This window comes from Lactuca virosa, chromosome 9, assembly GCF_052849685.1.
Source record: "Lactuca virosa cultivar CGN04683 chromosome 9, Lactuca_virosa_CGN04683_v6, whole genome shotgun sequence".
Taxonomy (NCBI): domain Eukaryota; kingdom Viridiplantae; phylum Streptophyta; class Magnoliopsida; order Asterales; family Asteraceae; genus Lactuca; species Lactuca virosa.
In genome coordinates this window covers 168,726,741-168,742,383 of record NC_136434.1, presented here as the reverse complement: position 1 = coordinate 168,742,383, position 15,643 = coordinate 168,726,741, and the positions used below count along the sequence as shown (strand labels likewise).

Here is a 15,643-nt window from a genome sequence, read left to right as displayed (position 1 = left end):
ACCTCCTTTAATTTCAAAATCGCGACTGTTTCCATTTAGGTCTTTTCATATTAAAGCGTCATTTGTTTTGTTATTTATATGGAATGAGGTTTCTAGATTGCTAATCGTGAGTCATAAATTGATCTCATGATATATGCAGCGTTATTTTGTGGCTATATATGTTATTTTGTTAAATTATAACAAGTCTTTGTGTTTACAATATTTTTTCGATCATTTTGGCCTGTTAACCTAGTTTAGGGATAGTTTAGGGAGTTGTACTGAAATATTTTGATTTACAAAGATAACTTTTATTAAAATATTTTATCGTCAACATTTGTCGACAGGATAAGTCGACATTAAAATAATTGTCCAACATTGATGTTTCTTATTTGTTGTTTTATTTAAATTTATAAAATCTTAAAATTGGTAAATATAATTATTTTTATAAGTGACTTTGTGATATGATTTTTTCGTTTAACACAAAATTTTATTAGTAGCCTATCACCTTAAATTATAGTTTTATATGTTAACCTATAGTGCATTATAGGTGTAGCATTTGGACCTGATCTTGTTCACCGAGATCCATTTTATCATTTATCTATCAAAGCAACTAACATATAAATCATTCTTCACCAAGATCACTTTCATATTATTTATCTATCAAAGCAACTAACATATAAATCATGTTCACGATAAATACCTTTCATATGATTTATCTATCAAAAATATATAAAATTTAAAATTATAGTCTAAAATAATAGTCAAAAAGTTAAAATATTTCAGTTTTGATAACTCAACTTTAAAGGATTGCAACTCATTAAATATAATATCAAAATCAATAAAATTATAGTCTAAATTCATCTATAAACTATAAACTAAATGTTGGAAAAAATTGCTGATCAATCCGACTTAAACCGAATGAGTTATGATTGTTTAAAAAAGTTCACAATCTGATTTAAAATGAAAGAGTTATGGTTGTTAAAAAAAATTACAAAATTTTGCTGAAAAACTGAAAATTTTGAACTTTGATAGTTCAACTTTGAAAAATTGTAACTTATTCAATATATAATACCAAAATCAACAAAATTTAACTCTAAGTTCATCTATAAACTGTAAATTAAAGCGTAAATTACATGAATCGTCCCTCGTCCAGGTGCTAAAAATGCACGTTCAGTTTCTATTTTTAAAAATAAACTCGAACCTTTCTTCGTTTGGCTAAAAGTTACACGTTTCATCCCTGCGAACTTAAACAGACAATTTTGCCCTTATTTATTTATTTTTTGATTTATTTTCTATTTAATTGTTATTTATTAATTGTTTATTGATTTTGTTATTATAAAAAAATATTTATTTACTTTAATAAAAGAAATAGACTTTAAACCTACAGATCGTCACCCTCTCTCCATTTCTACTTCAGTTCGTCTTTGTGTATCTCCTCACCAGAACAAGTCACAAGTCTACCGGAGAAGAGAGGGATTCAGATCGAACACAAATCGTCTCCATCGACGCCCCTCCTCTGCGTTTACAACCTCTATCCCACAATGTACAGCCTCCTTCGAAAACCACCAGTTGAACTCCAATTGTGGTTGCGACACATGAAGGAAAAAGACATTACTGGTGGTTGTGACGCTTGATCTGAAACCCACAAAGTGAAATCCTTCATGAAACCCCTAAAGTTCTCGATCTGAAACCACACATCTCCTCCCGATTTCTCTAAACCTTAGTGCACGGGTAACGATGGCAACATTTTGTTTGCTCTCTCTCTCTCTCTCTCTCTCTCTCTCTCTGATTCGGATCAATAGACACACACAATGTGTGTTTGTTGTTTTGTGTTCTCTGATCTAGAAGAAGAACGAGGAATCAAATGGCGATGACGGCTCAAGGGTTTCAGAAAAAAACCAGTTGAGACGAGAGGGAGAGAAACCAGTGTGCAGATTTTAGGTTTTCAAAAGGATCCACCACCATTTTTGATTTCTAGAACGAGTTTGAGATTTCTGGAACAATTTTTAGTTTCTAGAATCATTTGGCTTGCAGGTATCAGATTTTTGATTTTTGATTTTCGATTTCTGGAGAATATCATATCAGGAGGGGAAGATAAGGGGTGGATGCACACATTTTCGATGTTGCTCCATTTCTCCGGTGGTTAAGCGTTCAACAAAAGAGAAAAAAATATATATATTTTAGGTTTAAAGAATTAAAGTTGGATGGACCCATAATTTTAATTAAAATATTTTTTAATAATAAAAAATAATCTGAAATGTTAAAAATAAATAAAAAATAAATTGAAAAGGGCATTGTAGTCATTTCATTTCTCACGAAGGGATTAAGCGTGTAAATTTAAATTAACGAGGGATGAAAGGTGCAACGTTTAACCAAACGAGGGATGATCCGAGTTAATTTTTGAAAATAGGGACTGAACGTGCATTTTGACACCTTGACGAGGGACGATTCGTTTAATTTACTATAAATTAAATGTTGGAAAAAACCGTGTGTCAATCCGATATAAAATGAAGGAAAAAGAGATTACTGGTGGTTGTGACGCTTGATATGAAACCCACAAAGTGAAATCCTTCATTAAAACCCCTAAAGTTCTCGATCTGAAACCACACATCTCCTCCCAATTTCTCAAAACCTTAGTGCACGGGTAACGATGACGACATTTTGTTTGCTCTCTCTCTCTCTCTCTCTCTCTCTCTCTGATTCAGATCAATAGACACACAATGTGTGTTTGTTGTTTTGTGTTCTCTGATCTAGAAGAAGAACGAGGAATCAAATGGCGATGACGGCTCAAGGGTTTCAGAAAAAAACCAGTTGAGACGAGAAGGAGAGAAACCAATGTGCAGATTTTAGGTTTTCAAAAGGATCCACCACCATTTTTGATTTCTAGAACGAGTTGGAGATTTCTGGAACAATTTTTAGTTTCTAGAATCATTTGGCTTGCAGGTATCAGATTTTTGATTTTTGATTTTCGATTTCTGGAGAATATCATATCAGGAGGGGAATATAAGGGGTTGATGCACACATTTTCGATGTTGCTCCATTGTTCCGGTGGTTAAGCGTTCAACAAAAGAGAATATATATATATATATATATATATATATATATATATATATATATATATATATATATATATATATATATATATATATATATATATAAAGGTTTAAAGAATTAAATTTGGATGGACCCATAATTTTAATTAAAATATTTTTCAATAATAAAAAATAATCTGAAATGTTAAAAATAAATAAAAAATAAATTGAAAAGGGCATTGTAGTCATTTCATTTCTCACGAAGGGATTAAGCGCGTAAATTTAAATTAACGAGGGATGAAACATGCAACTTTTAACCAAACGAGGGACGATCCGAGTTAATTTTTGAAAGTAGGGACTGAACGTGTATTTTGACTTAAAACGAATGAGTTAAGGTTGTTTAAAAAATTTCACAGATTACGTTTTTTTTTTAAATCGGGTCCAAGCGGTTTTTAACCCGGTAAAAACCGGACCGGACCGGGAAAAAAACTGGACTGGTTTTGATGAATTCCTAGAACCAAGAACCGACCCGGGAGTCATAAAAACCGGTCGGTCCGATCCACCAATCCAAATGCTCACCCCTAGTGCAGTACTATCAATGGTAGGGATTTATGTAACATATAAGTATATATTACTCCACTTAGAGATTAGTATAACGAATAGAGTGCTAGGGAGTGTATGATTTGGAGTCTTCAGTCTTCTTGTTATGAAGATTCTCAAAGATGTCAAAGATGGTTGCTGCCATTAAAGTTGTAATTGTGTTTGATGAACATTGATTCGTCGATATAAAGTTTTTGTAGGATAATGTTGATTTTGTGTTTTGGGTACTAAGTTTGTTTTAGACAAACAATGGAAATCATCAAAAAAAACTTATTTTATTGTGCTATTGATAAAAAAAGCGTCATTGATTTTGTTTTTAGTTATTTAACCATGGTAACTTATCATCATTTGCAAATTAATCTTGGTTCCGAAAGAAAATTATCGATGATATTTTTGTTGATAAGTTTATTTTTTTGGATAATTTTTTTATATATACTAAATATATTTTTAAAACTTTATATATATGTATTAAAAAACTCGAAGATAATTTTTTATTTTAAAAACACTAAAATATTAATGTAATTACTAAAATAAAAAAATTATTGTCTATATTATTTATTGTATATAACTCTAAAGGATTTTGTTGATTTGTTGCAATACGTGTATTTTTAGGTTAAATTCTATTTTATTATTGAAATTTTAGGTCTTGTTTATAAAATGTTTATTATAAAACTATCTATTTAGTGATGATTCTTTCACAATTGAAGAGAATAAAAAAAATTCTAAAATTGATATATAAATTAATATTATTATGCTTTTTAATTAAAAAAATATGAGTTTTATAATAAAAGGATTTTTTTAATAAGTATATGTAAGTTTTATTCCAATAAATTTATAATATATAAAAAAGAAAATTTGTAGAAAAGTCTTCAAAACTTTATAACTTTATTAACAAAAAAATAATTTATGTTTTTATTTTTGTTATTTTTATTTTTTTAATGCAATTTAATACTTAAATCTGATACTACCTGAATACAATGGTTGTTTTGCAAATGTTTATCGATTTTAATGGTTTAATTGAAAAAAAAAATTAGGAAAGATTTTTATTATTATTAGAGCTAAAATATAGATTTGTTCTAGTTTTCCTGTATTTAGGACAGAAGGTGTTGTTTGTTTTTTTAAAGCAAAAATTTATGAAGTATGCGAACCATCTCTGTAACCCTTTGAAGTAGAAGAGTTGTACCTAACGGCTGCAGACTGTAACAAGAATCGTGTTTGTTTTTTTTTAACATTTGCATGCTGTTGCAGATATTAAAAATTAATAATGTATGACATTTCAATTAAAAATTAGGAAAAATTAATAATAAACTGATTTTATGCTTTTTAATTAAAAAAATATGAGTTTTTTTTAATAAAATGATTTTTTAATAAGTATATGTAAGTTTTATTCCAATAAATTTATTATATATAAAAAAGAAAATTTGCAGAAAAGTCTTCAAAACTTTATAACTTTATTAACAAAAAAATAATTTATGTTTTTATTTTTGTTATTTTTTATTTTTTTAATGCAATTTAATACTTAAATTTGATACTACCTGAATACAAGGGTTGTTTTGCAAATTTTTATCGATTTTAAAGGTTAATTAAAAAAAAATTAGGAAAGATATTGTTTATTATTAGAGCTAAAATATAGATTTGTTTTAGGTTTCTCGTATTTAGGACAGAAGGTGCTGCTTGTTTGTAACGCCCCGATTCTCGAATATCAATTTATGGTGATAAATTCTCATGAGCTCAAGGTCTACTCGACGAGTTTGTTGCCTGACTCGTCGAGTAGCATCGGGTTAGGCCACGCACTTAAGTGATCTACTCGCCGAGTCCAAGAAGGGACTCGACGAGTAGGAGCTGGAGGATGAAACCCTAAATCCCGGGGTTTTGCACCCTATTTAAAGGATTATTTGCCCCTTAGCCTCCCTTTACCGCCTCTTGAGAGTCCAGAAACCCTAATTCGTGTGTGTGCTCCATAATAGTGTGAATTTCAAGCTTGGGAAGAAGATTTTGTTGCTAGAAGCTTGAAGATCAAGAAGTTGGAGGCAAGAACATTTGGGGATTGGAAGTCTACCTCAGTTAGCATCATTTGAAGGTAACAAGTTGTTACATTGACCTTGTTCTTCCTAGATCTCTTCATGTTGAAGATTAGGGCTTTTATAGCATGGGTGATAACCATTTTCGGGTATGGGATAGGATCTGAAGTTGCCACTTCAGATATGAGCTCATCTTGGACTCTAGAGCCATAAAGTCTCCAGCTTTAGCAAGCATGAACCCTTCCTTTTGAGTTAAACTTCATTTCAAGTTTAGTTTTGGCATTATGAGTCATTAGAGTCTTGCATGCACGTAAAGTTTGCAACTTTACGCGATAAACGTGCATTGGGAAGTTGGATCTACAATTTGGAGCCTTAGCATGGCTTAAAATCGTCTGTATGAATAAAGGATTGAAGAGGTTCAGGGTGCCAGAGCGCGTTCGAATGGATGTTCTGTAGAGGTTCATGGGGAGTTGTACTAAGTTGTGACGAACCAAAGGATGGTGGATGAGACACAAGGGTAGATCCTTGGATCTCCAGTATGAGTAGACCAAGCTAGGTTCATGGAGGTATTCCAATCTAGGGTATTCCATTCTGAGGAGGACCGGACCCTACGACTGACTGGACATGATGTGTTTGGTATTCCAACCCGAGGGTTGATTGGGCCAAACATGTGAGGGATACGAGGGTATTCCATCCTAGGGACGATTGGACCGTCGTACGCTTGCCTGGTAATCCAGCCCGAGGCTGATTGGGCCAAGCATGAGTGTCCGTATTTTTTGACTGATTATGTATGATACTTTGGGAGCGGAAGGATGCATTATCCTGTCAGCTCAGAGGGTTCGCTTCAGGAAGAGGAAAATTGGGTTTCAGATACATGGGATCATCAGGATTTTGTCAAGTTGGGAAAATGGCACGCAAGATAGACCTTTTAAAAGATTCGGTTGGGATTCACATTACCTTTCACGTTTCGCAATTGAGAAAATGCATCATGGATCAAAAGGGGTGGTATCATTGGAGGACATTCAGGTCGATGAGCGCCTGAATTATGTTGAGAGGTCTGTGGCCTTCTGGAGAAAAGGGTGAAGGTCTGCGAAACAAAGAGGTACCTTTGGTAAAGGTACATTGGAAGCACCAAAGAGGGTCCGAGGGGATGCGGGAGCACTATCCGAGGATGTTCACCGCAGCAGACTTCGAGGACGAAGTCTAGTTCAAGTGGGGGAGAATTGTAACGCCCCGATTCTCGAATATCAATTTATGGTGATAAATTATCATGAATTCAAGGTCTACTCGAGGAGTTGGTTTCCTGACTCGTCGAGTAGCAGCGGGTTACGCCGCGCACTTAAGTGATCTACTCGCCGAGTCCAAGAAGGGACTCAACGAGTAGGAGCTGGAGGATGAAACCCTAAATCCCAGGGTTTTGCACCCAATTTAAAGGATTATTTGCCCCTTAGCCTCCCTTTACTGCCTCTTGAGAGTCCAGAAACCCTAATTCGTGTGTGTGCTCCATAATAGTGTGAATTTCAAGCTTGGGAAGAAGATTTTGTTGCTAGAAGCTTGAAGATCAAGAAGTTGGAGGCAAGAATATTTGGGGATCGAAAGTCTACCTCAATTAGCATCATTTGAAGGTAACAAGTTGTTACCTTGACCTTGTTCTTCCTAGATCTCTTCATGTTGAAGATTAGGGCTTTTATAGCATGGGTGATAACCATTTTCGGGTATGGGATAGGATCTGAAGTTGCCACTTCAGATCTGAGCTCATCTTGGACTCTAGAGCCATAAAGTCTCCAGCTTTAGCAAGCATGAACCCTTCCTTTTGAGTTAAACTTCATTTCAAGTTTAGTTTTGGAATTATGAGTCATTAGATCCTTGCATGCACGTAAAGTTTGCAACTTTACGTGATAAACGTGCATTGGGAAGTTGGATCTACAATTTGGAGCCTTAGCATGGATTAAAATCGTCTGTATGAATAAAGGACTGAAGAGACTCGGCGAGTTGTATGAACGACTTGGCAAGTCCAATGAAGATTGTCGTAGACTCGGCGAGTTGTATGAACGACTCAGCAAGTCCGATGAAGGTTGCCGTGGGCTCGGCGAGTCAGTCGAGTGACTCGGTGAGTCGGCGAGGGTTTTCCCAACCTTTGGACACGTATGAACGTGGCGAGTTATAAAGGGAAAACTCGGCGAGTTGGCCAAGGAGTTACGACTACTGACCCTAGGAACTCGACGAGTCATACGAGCGACTCGGCGGGTTGGCAAGTTATGCAAGGAACTCGGCGAGTAGCTAAGGGTACTCGACGAGTTAAGGTCAACATGGACTGTTGACCATGACAGTTGACTTTGACTTTGACCAAGGGTTGACCAGTTGACTTCAGAGGGTATTTTGATACATTGGATATTTATAGCAAAGGGCATTGGTGAATATAGGTGTTGGAGTTGGAGCTACATTTGGAGGATTTTGACACTACCTTCCGAGCTACTTGTGAGGTGAGTTATCCTCACTATATCAACAGGGTCTACGGCACCAAGGCCGACCCTTTATCGGATTTGTATCCAGGTATATTGCATGATATGTTTATTGATCTGTGAAATCTGCGTCCTGGTAGTTAGGACAGTATTGTGTTTAGTGACCTGGTTTAGGTCGGTATCCTGGTATATAGGATGATGCTATGTTAGTGACCGGTTAGGTCGGTATCCTGGTTATAGGATGTTGCTATGCTATATGATCTGTTAGATCGGTTTGTTTTCCTTTAGACTGTTATGTGATTATCTGTTATATATGCACATGGTTGTTTGATTGGGGGTTGGGTTGAGGCGGGTCATGCTTCGTGCTGTAGGCCAACATACCCAGGGCGGACCGTATAGACTGCAGACCCGAGAGGGCACTTAGTCAGGCCGAAGGCCTGGTGAGCGGTCCGGATAGGCTGAAGGCCCCGAGAGGGCGGACCAGACGTGCCGAGGCTCGGAGAGTGGACCAGATAGACTGAAGGCCCGGTGCGGGCGGTCCAGTCAGACTGTAGACTCAGAGAGTGGACCAGGTGGACTGAAGGCCCGATGCGGGCGGCCAGTCACACCGTAGACTCGAGATGCATGGCTGTTCTGTATTTGTTGATATGATATGATTATGGTTATATGAGGTTGGTATTTTGGGGGTAACTCAGTAAGCCTTCGAGCTTACATTTATCGATTATTGTTTCAGGTATAGCGGCTGACCGCGGAAAGGCGAAGGCGTGACCGTACACTTCCTCGGTTTATGATTATGATTTCTGGGAACTCTGATATTAAACTATTTTGGAAAAACCTTTTTGTAATAACTTTTGGTATTTTGAATGTTTTAAATGTTTAAATTTGGCTTGAATTTTATGGGTGTTACATTGTTTTTTTGAAGCAAAAATTTATGAAGTATGCGGACAATCTGTGCAAACTTCTGAAGTAGAAGAGGTGGACCAAACGGCTACAAATTGTAACAAGAAGCATGTTTGTTTTTTAACATCTGCATGCTGTTGTATATATTAAAAATTTAAAATAAACTGATTTTATAAACCGAAATAGTTTTTTAATACCGAAAAATTAATAATGTATGATATTTCAGTAAGAATTTATGATATTTCAATAAAAAATAATAATATTTCAACAAAAAAATAAAGATATTTTAGCAAAAATTAATCATATTTTATTAAGAAATTATCAAGAATAAACAAAAAAAAAAAAAAAAACGAAAAAAATATAAAATAAGATTTCAGCAACATGTAGCACCCCATTCCTGGTACATATTTAATTAAAGAAATTCATGTGTTTTCTCTGGGACTCGACGAGTTGGTGGCCCAACTCGTCGAGTAGAGTCGTGATCCGCGAGAGTTTAAGTAACCTACTCGACGAGTCGGGAGACCGAATCGGTGAGTAGGCGCTGTTTGAGTGAAACCCTAAATTTGAGGGTTTGCACCCTATTTAAACACCTTATCTCAGCCTCCATCGTCCCTTGTACTCCCAGAAGACATCATATTGAAACCCTAGCCGTTTTTTGTGTGTTCTAAGGCCAATTTGGTGCTTTTGGTGGGTTGTGAAGCTTGAGAAGAGGGAAGGAACTTGTGAGGCCAAGGGGAAACAAGAATATCCAGAGTTTGAAGCTCATTTTCAGCTTAGTGGAGGTATGAAGCTGAACCTTTGTCTATAGATCTTGATTTTTGGGCCTTTTCCTTCATCTTTCTAAGCCTTAGAGAGGTTGTATTCGGGATTTAGTGTTGGAAATCAGTGTATGCTTTAGATCCAGGTCTATTGGGGGGTTTTATGGCACAAAGGTGCCCAATTTGTTGCCATGAACACCCTATGTACTTTGGAGGCCATCTTTTATGGCTTTTTGGGCCAAAGACCCCTTGGATGTGTACCAAGTTTGGAACTTTCTGTGTAAAATGGACATTAGGAGGCCAGATCTATGGTTTTGGTGTGTTAAGACCCATTTAAATCGACTGTATAGTGTTGGTCAAGGATGGACTCGACGATTTGTTCTTGGAACTCGGCGAGTCGCGGTGTATTGACCACCAAATCCTTTCTGTGGATGGACCAGTTTTTAGGGAGGAAGTACCTTAGTTGTTTAGACGCGTAAAGGGACCTGGGAATCATAGGACTCGGCGAGTGTATGAACAGACTCGGCGAGTCCAAGGCAATCTCCCAATCTTTGAAGATGGACTCGACGAGTTGTTCATACAACTCGGCGAGTCATAGGCTGGACACATTCTTATGAGGGAGATGAACTCGACGAGTTCAAGGTCAAATTCGGCGAGTCGGATGAAGATGGCCCCGATGGTATGATTTAAGAAGAACCCGTCGAGTTCTTGCTAGACTTGACGATTTGAGTCGGGGATTGGTTCGAGTTAGAGGGATATGGACTCAACGAGTTGGTTGACCAACTCGGCGAGTCAGGTCAACTGGATATTGACTTTGACCAATGTGAACTTTAACTGAATTGAGTTGACCCTGGTTTGGGTTGCATGTTTGAATTGATGATTTAGAAGGGTTGCCGTGTAGGGATTGAGGAGTCGAAGGGAGTCGATTTTCACGCCAAGGACATTTCAGACACTGCACGACATCGAGGTGAGTTACCTTCCAGTAGAAGTGGGTCTAAGGCACCAAGGCCGGCCCAATGGTAATTGTTTAGTCGTGGTGATTGTCTTTGTGATAATCATCTGGGTTGCTTGTGATTGATATATGTGTATGCTAGTATGCTATGTTATGTGAGATAGTATCAGTAGGAGGGGACTAGTCCCCGATTCGGTCGCTAGGACCAATGGGTATGTCGGACACCCCAGATATGTATGACATCACGATCATGACATGACATTATATGCTAGCGGTAGGGGGTGAAATAGTCCCCGTATTCGGTTGAGATAGACCGGAGGGTAGGTCGGCACCCTAGAATAGCCTGACACGGGTAGGTCAGCACCCCATAATGGCTTGACATGGGTAGGTCAGCACCCCAGAATGGCTTGACATGGGTAGGTCGGATACCCCAGAATTGTCCGACAATATGTATGTGGTTTTGGTATGTGGTATGATGGGGGAACTCACTAAGCTTTGTGCTTACAGTTTCAGTTTTGGTTTCAGGTACCTCTTCGTCCAAGGGGAAGGAGCCGGCGGTGTAGCAGCGCATCACACACATGATTTCCACATGGAGTTTCTGGGATTGTACTCTGATTTTCATAAATCTTGATATTGTGATTTTGATCATGACGTTATAGTTTTTTTTATAAGTTGATGTAACTTGACAATGTTTTGGCATACTATTTCATGAGGTACTTAATTTAAAAATGAAATTTTTGGCCTTGAAAATTGGGATGTTACACAACATATAATCAAGTGCTGCGCAAAACAGAACACACGTAGATGTTTTTTTTTACTCTGAAGACTTCTAAAAAACAAACAGCTGCGAGATTAAAAGTGCTACGCGTGTGCTGCGCGACACAGAAATCAGAAGTATGAAGAGTTTTTTTTACAAAAAACTAACAACACCGAAGTAAACATTTTCCTGAAAAAACGTTACCTAGATTTTTTAACCTAAAAATATTAGTATATGCTAATGTGAACTTGACATCAATATTATCTTGCAAAAATAATTGATTTGCCCAAACGCTCATCATTGGTGACTTTTAGATGACGCGCCAACATAATAACCATCGAAACCGTTAATGCGACCAATTTGTCTAACTTGATTTTTTTCTTAAACGAATTGAATCCGGACTAATTTAAAAAAAAATGATTTTTTAGTTGAACCGATATGGTCATCTGTTTTCGGTTTAACAAGTCTAAAAGATTGCTTATATTGTTTTTATAAAAACCCATAAAGAATAAGTTTTCTTATTCCTTTGAAATATAAGTTGTTAGAAAGTAAACTTCTAATAACAAAAAATTTAAGAAACATGTGAAAATTGAAGTAGATCAAGAATCATAGTCTGATGAAAAAACAATTGGGAAACATATGAAACTTGAAGTAGATCAAGAATCATGGTCCGATGTAGCAACAATTGACATTAGTTTTAACAAGAAATTGTTAAACATGAATAATAGTTATTTATAAACAAAAATTATTCGCATATATGGTAGAAATCATCTACAACTTGAGAAATATAAAATCGTTTATTGATGAGTTATTTTTGATGTTTATGGCAAATTCATCAACTACTAAAATTTTATATGAGATCTTGAATCTGATAAATAATTTTGAGTCATGAACATTGAGATGTAATCAATGTTTAATAATCAAGTATGAGCTTAATTAATCTTCCTCTTTATAGCAAGACTAGGAGTAAATAATCCTTTTAGAATGAATACAAACATAAAGATCTATAAACATTAATCAACACTTATTGTAAAAGGCTTCTTTGATTCTAATGTTATTGAATATGATAAAACATTTTCTTAAGTATCTATGATTCGATCAACAATGATATTATTTACCATAAGTATATATTCTGATGGTGAGATATAACATATAGGTTTTAAGAAAAAACGTTTTTCTTAATAGATATTTGAGGATATCTATATAACTTAGCCTAGATATTTGAAGATATCTATATAACTGTGAATGGAGGATTTCTTAATCCATGTTATCCTAAATAAAATGTGTAAGAACTAAGATCCATTTGTGGATATAAAACAAACATCTCAAGGTTGGAATCATTATTTTAAATGAAAACACAAGGTATGTTTTTATATTAAAATGAAGAGAACATCTATGTTTTCAAAGAACTAGTAGGAACATAGTGATATTCTTAACCTTGTATTAGATATACTTAATCATAAGAGATTACATTCTGACTATGCAAAACTGTTTCACATTGATTTGGAAAGTGTTTCTAAGAAGAAACTTAAGAAGGACAAGAAACATTTTTGGAATGTAAAATCTACGGAGATAGATAACGATGAATGTTAAAGTTTTAAAATCTTTATGCATATGATGATAATATCTTGAAAGAGATCAAGATACAAGATTTATTTGGAGGAATCTTGGCATTTCCACATGACACCATTTTAAGTTAGCCTCAAGATAATCTAGCACATAGGTTTGAGTTAAATGAATCCATCATTTATGTCCTATAATGAACAAGACTAGGTATATGATTATGTTATGAAGCATATTAGACAATTCTTGAATGTTAAGAGGTACAAATTTTAAATCTTGATGTACAAATTACCAATGCACATAAACAACCAATCTTTACCATACATAAATGAAGTGGAATAATGAAAGTTATCATTAAATTTAATCAAGACAAAAAAAAAAACAAAAAACTATACACCATTATTTAGGAGTTTTCTATGGAATTCAAAATTTGAAATGAAACTCCTTCATTATTAATCTTCTTCAACTGTCCAAAAATGTCTAACATCTACATATTTCTGCTTAAATCTTTGGTATTAAAGGTACTAGCATAAATTTTGGTCACAAATTGTGTTTAATTTGTTGCATAAACATGATACACAAATTTGTACAAATATATCAGATGTTTTTATAAAGTTTAATAAGTTTTTAGTTTCAAATTTGTTTTTATGGTTTGCTTATTTTTACATATAGTGTTTATTATATTAAATTCTATGTAAGTTGTAAACATGTTAATAGCTAATAACAAATGATTTGGTTCATTTCATCAAAACAAAATAACCTTTTTATTACTAAATTAAATGAATCATTTGATTTCTTTCGTAATTAAGTTGTAAAATCTTTGTAAATTGAAAAAACTAATTTGAATAATAAATTATATCATTTTGAGATCAATATTGTTAGCTGACAATTTTCATTCGTTATTTATAATAAATGTTTGAATAACGTACATTGATATACATGATACTATATTATACTTTTAAACTAATATAAAACCTATAAAATACATATACATATACATGTAAATGAATATTCATTCGTTAAAAAGTAAATATCATGCTTATTATACTATTTTTTAGTTACGTAATTGTAAAATAAATTTTGTAATGTCACAACTGACATTTTAGCTAGGAAATTCTATTCCTGTGTAACCATTCAACTATTGTAAAACTTATATTCTAAGTAAATCTCACTCAATGCACATTTAGATTCACCATTCATGTTCATCAAAGAGTCTGAAGCCCTAAGATCCATGGTTTAAGTCCATATTGGACTAGGAGTTCCTTATTGGGCCTAATGGACCAATAAGCACCCAATTCAACTTTATTGGACTTAGAAGCCTTAATTGGATCCTAATTGGACCCAACTCATAAATCTAAAATATTTTGGACTATTTGGGTCTAGAATGATTCATTCTAACCCTAATGGGCCTTATTGGGCCATAACTAATCCAATTAACCTTAGTGAGCCATAAGCCCATTCTTTTATTCTATGTGGGCCGTGAATGCTTCCAAAAGCCCAATGGGCCGAAAAACCTTATGTTTAGGATCCAAATGTCCTAGCTAAAGTTAATGGGTCCAAACTACTCCATCATTTCTTCTTGGCCCAAAATGTCGGCCCATGTATAAAAAAAAAGGAGAATAAGAGATTAAGGGGGGGGGGGTTGACTTTGGAGTGCCACCTCCATAAAATCCAACATGCATCTAGGCTTTAAACCACCATGCAACCAAGCTAGTCACCTCACCTCTCTCTCTCCCCTCTCCTCTTCTATTCTCGACCGAAGACAACAAACACACACACACACACACACATTTCACCAAATTCTCTCCATTTCTCTCAAGGATCATCCATCTTCTTCCTCCAAAATTTTCAAGATTTAGCTTAATTTTCAAGAGGATTTTCACAAGATAATCATCATTCTTGGTAAGCCTTTACACACTCAAGTTTTATAACTCCATCTTCATGATAAATCACTCTTTTAAACAAAGTTTTTGGTGATCATACTCCTAGAAATCTTCTTAAGTTCGAGATCCACTCAAGGGAGTTGCTAGGGACGAAAATCACTTCATCTTTCCACTTCTTCTTCCAAAAACCGAAACATCAAGCAAAGGTGAGTTCATACCCCCTTGTTTTTGGTTTTCATATGATTTTTGGGGGAGAATGCAAGTAAAAAGTGTAGATCTATGTGTTATATGCATGTTTTGTGTGAACTCTTAGTTTATTTGGTAAAAATGTGTTAGATCTTAGTGAATCTCGAAATTTTAAGTATTATGTAGCAAAGATCTAAGAACTACAACACTATATACATCATATTATCAAGCCAAAAGTGAACACTTGTTTAAGGTGTAAAAGAATTCAACAAAAACCTTGTTAAAGGTTAAAATTGTCAAGAAAACAAAAGATAAGGGTAAAAAGTGAAAATTCTGTTTTTAAAAGGGCCAAACAGGTCCTACATGTATAAAAAGGTATTTTTATGCTAAACATACTTTTAAAAGGGCCAAAAATGCAAATTTAAGCTTATTGGGCCAAAACTTTTGGTCCTCACGACCTTTGGGACCAATTTGCGAAAAAATGAAGTTTTAAGGTTTAAAAATGTTATTTGGCCAAAGTTTGAGTCATAAATGTAAATAAACCAAATTT

General features: G+C 34.8%; 1 long non-coding RNA gene across 1 annotated transcript; it reads left to right on the top strand.

Moving 5' to 3' along the window:
• The first annotated feature begins 9,556 nt into the window (after positions 1–9,556).
• On the top strand, positions 9,557–11,412 carry LOC145136250 (uncharacterized). The gene is made up of 3 exons (XR_013720338.1): positions 9,557–9,776; positions 10,654–10,719; positions 11,230–11,412. It is a non-coding gene; the product is annotated as an uncharacterized LOC145136250 (long non-coding RNA).
• The last annotated feature ends 4,231 nt before the right edge of the window (positions 11,413–15,643 follow it).